Source organism: Nicotiana tabacum, chromosome 10 (genome assembly GCF_000715075.1).
Source record: "Nicotiana tabacum cultivar K326 chromosome 10, ASM71507v2, whole genome shotgun sequence".
NCBI lineage: Eukaryota > Viridiplantae > Streptophyta > Magnoliopsida > Solanales > Solanaceae > Nicotiana > Nicotiana tabacum.
Window position 1 is genome coordinate 25,872,712 of NC_134089.1, and position 3,084 is coordinate 25,875,795.

At 33.4% G+C, this 3,084-nt stretch overlaps 1 long non-coding RNA gene across 1 annotated transcript; it reads right to left on the minus strand.

Annotated features, from left to right (window-relative positions):
• Positions 1-420: 420 nt before the first annotated feature.
• LOC142164616 (uncharacterized) lies at positions 421-2,766 on the minus strand. Its single transcript, XR_012695426.1, has 2 exons — positions 2,515-2,766; positions 421-832 (listed from the first exon to the last, which is right to left on the minus strand). It is a non-coding gene; the product is annotated as an uncharacterized LOC142164616 (long non-coding RNA).
• Positions 2,767-3,084: the final 318 nt, after the last annotated feature.

A 3,084-nucleotide genomic window follows, 5' to 3' on the forward strand; every position in this document is an offset into this window, starting at 1 on the left:
CTGAATTTGAACTTTCAGAAGTTCAAAATGCACAGATGCTGCAATGGGTTTAGGGCAGTAATAATCAGGGTTTAACAGGGGTAGTCTGGGGTTTGAAAAGAACAGAAAAACTTAGTTTAAATGAGCTGACAAGTAGGGTACTAATTTAGGATTAAACTAATGCCAATGGGGAACAAGACACAAGAGTATTGTTTAAAATGAATACTTAAATGAACCCATACTCTTGAACAAAAGGAATAAGTCAGGCGTGGGGAACAAGGGGCAGGCATCAAAAGATGCTTAGGCATGGGATTTAAGAGGTATGGGCAGTCTGCAAGTGGGAGAATCCAGGCAGCTTAGCTGCACTGGGTCGTTTGGCTTATAAATAGGCCATTTCAGAACTTAAAAGGGGCTGGAAAAATTTTAGTCTTGAGAGAGGTCTTGTGAGTTGAAGAAAACTGAAAAATATAAGGAAATTTCCAGAAACACTGTAACCAAACACTGTCTGAAAACTACAGAAGAATTCATATTGGTCAAGTTGTCTTGGCCAAGTTCTGTTGTTTGCCCTGATTGAGCTGCTTGTGATTGTTGAACTGCTGGTGTTGCTGCATCGAATACTCTGTTATTTCTGTTGTTTCACTACTCTTTTCTGGGATTACTTGTTTGGTGCTCGACCATCTGTTGGTTTTCTTTGTTCTGGAAACTGTTGCTGGTTGTCTGTGGACTGTGGAAAACACTTGTGGTTGTTGGTTTGTTGCTGTGTTGTTGCTGTGTATCTGCTGTTGCTGTGTTTATTGCATACTGCCCAGCTGATCATTCCTTTCTTCTTTTGTCCTCTATACCAGGTACACAACTGTCAAATGTAATTGGAAAATTGAGCATGAATACAAAAAGAAAAGACCTGAAGTTGACTTTCATACATAAATTGTTACATTAGATATCATGTACTGTATAATAATTTTCATTCCTGTGTTGACAATAGAAGTAGCATGTATGCCCAGTGTATATCAATATAGATTAGCTGAATGATAGTTTATATATGTATGCTGATAGGTGAAAATATTCCCAATGAAATAGTTTGTATATTAGACTTAGTTTTACTTTGTAGTATGTCCTTTAATGTAGGCCAAGCATGAAAATCGTACTCTATTAGTTAAGTTCTTTCCTTTCTGATAAACTGCTTCATATAACTGGTAAACCATGTTTTAAGACAAAGAACACGGAGACTGCAATCTCAACCTCACGAAGGTCCTAAGTGGAACTGGACTTGTTCACGCCATTCAGAGAAGTTCAATCCTTTGAACACAGTAACAGACGAAGCAAGCGAATGAAAAGGAATAGCTACAAAATAGATAATACATGCTCACAAATCAATATGGATTCAACAAAATAGTTATAGCATATAGCAATTCTCTTTTGGGTAAATACTACGACACACTATCATAATTTAAATGTCATTTAGTCTTTAATAGGTAATTAAATATTTTAACCAAATATATATACCATCTTTGGACAGACAATATATATTTAACTAAAAATATTAATTTACCTCATCATATCACTATTCATAGAATAATTGATTTACCTTTGGGTAAATCCTTAAGTTCTAGCAATAATGAAATTTAATTTATCCATTTATTTTCAATTATAGGCATTTCATTAATTTCATGGATAAACTATAATTTTATGTATCCATATTTTTTTTTATAAACATATTAGTTTGGCCACTTTGGCGACTAACAAACTATATAAACATAAATGCACACATAAAATAAGCATCGAGATATTTTATGCATGTGAATATATTAAACAATCTAGTTTGATCACTTTGGTGACTAACAAACTATGTGAGCATCAAGACATGTATAAAATATAAATATTATGTATGTGTATGTTTTAAACATTATAGTTTGATCACTTTGGTGACTATCAAACTATATAAGCATAATCATATACATGAAATAAAAACAATAATAAATGGGTTTACTAACTTAATTGCCCAAATACTTTATACAGAACCTAAACAAATTGCTTTATAGCCAAGTAAAACAATAACGAGTCTAATTCTAATAACTCATGTCATAATTAACTTAAAAATCTTTCATAATAGGCTTAAAATGGGGTGAAAAATCTGTATAACATCTACCGAAATCTTAAACATAAACATGTATCAAACTTTAAATAGCTACTAAATCAAGATCATTACTTCATTGATAATATTGTGGAGTAATTAGTTACACAATTTGGACATCAATTGCCACGGTTATAAGGCTGGCGCAAAACCAAATAGCCGCCCAAGACCTAACTAATAGATCTTCTGTCGTGCTCGATCATTCTCAAATTAAAAGAATCAGATTCGAAAATATTACAATCCCATTAGAAAAGTACGCATCAACATAATGATATAGTCTTTCTTTTACGAAAATTATCAGTTTAAATATCCATGCTCATGATACCATATGTAAACATAAACTTTAATTCTTACCAGGATCTTGAATATGATAATTTTACATAAAATTGTTACAGAAAACATACCTGAATCGTAAGCTATCATCGTGAAGCAGAAGCGTTAATTGAAATTGGTTTCTCACCCATTGCCCGAGCTTTCGTTACTGCCCACTTTAGTGATATAAGAGAGAATAGAAAAAATACGGTAACCCTAATGGGTGAGGAGATGACCAATTTATAGAGGTTCTCATTTAATTTGGTACGTCCATCAAGTAATTGATCGGAAGGATGAGATTTGCTCAGTAATTAAATATTAATTATGGGCCTTAAACCTATTGGGTCACCCATATACGTAGGAAAATCTTACATGGATTACACATAAAAGCATAGTGGCCTGCCAAGAAAGATTTAAAGTAAGTCACAACAAGCTATATATATATCAGTCCATTAGAGGTATGACTTATAACGGTTGACATGGTCTAAACAATTACAATTGACTTCAACGTTCAAACTTCCAACGTAACAAGAGAGGAAGGGGGGCATGCTGACTTGAAGTCAAAGTCATTAAGGTTGCTTTTGCTGACCTAGGAACCGCGTACCATCCGTTTTTCCATTTCTGCAGGAGATACAGCAAATAATTTTTAGTACTTTATCTTT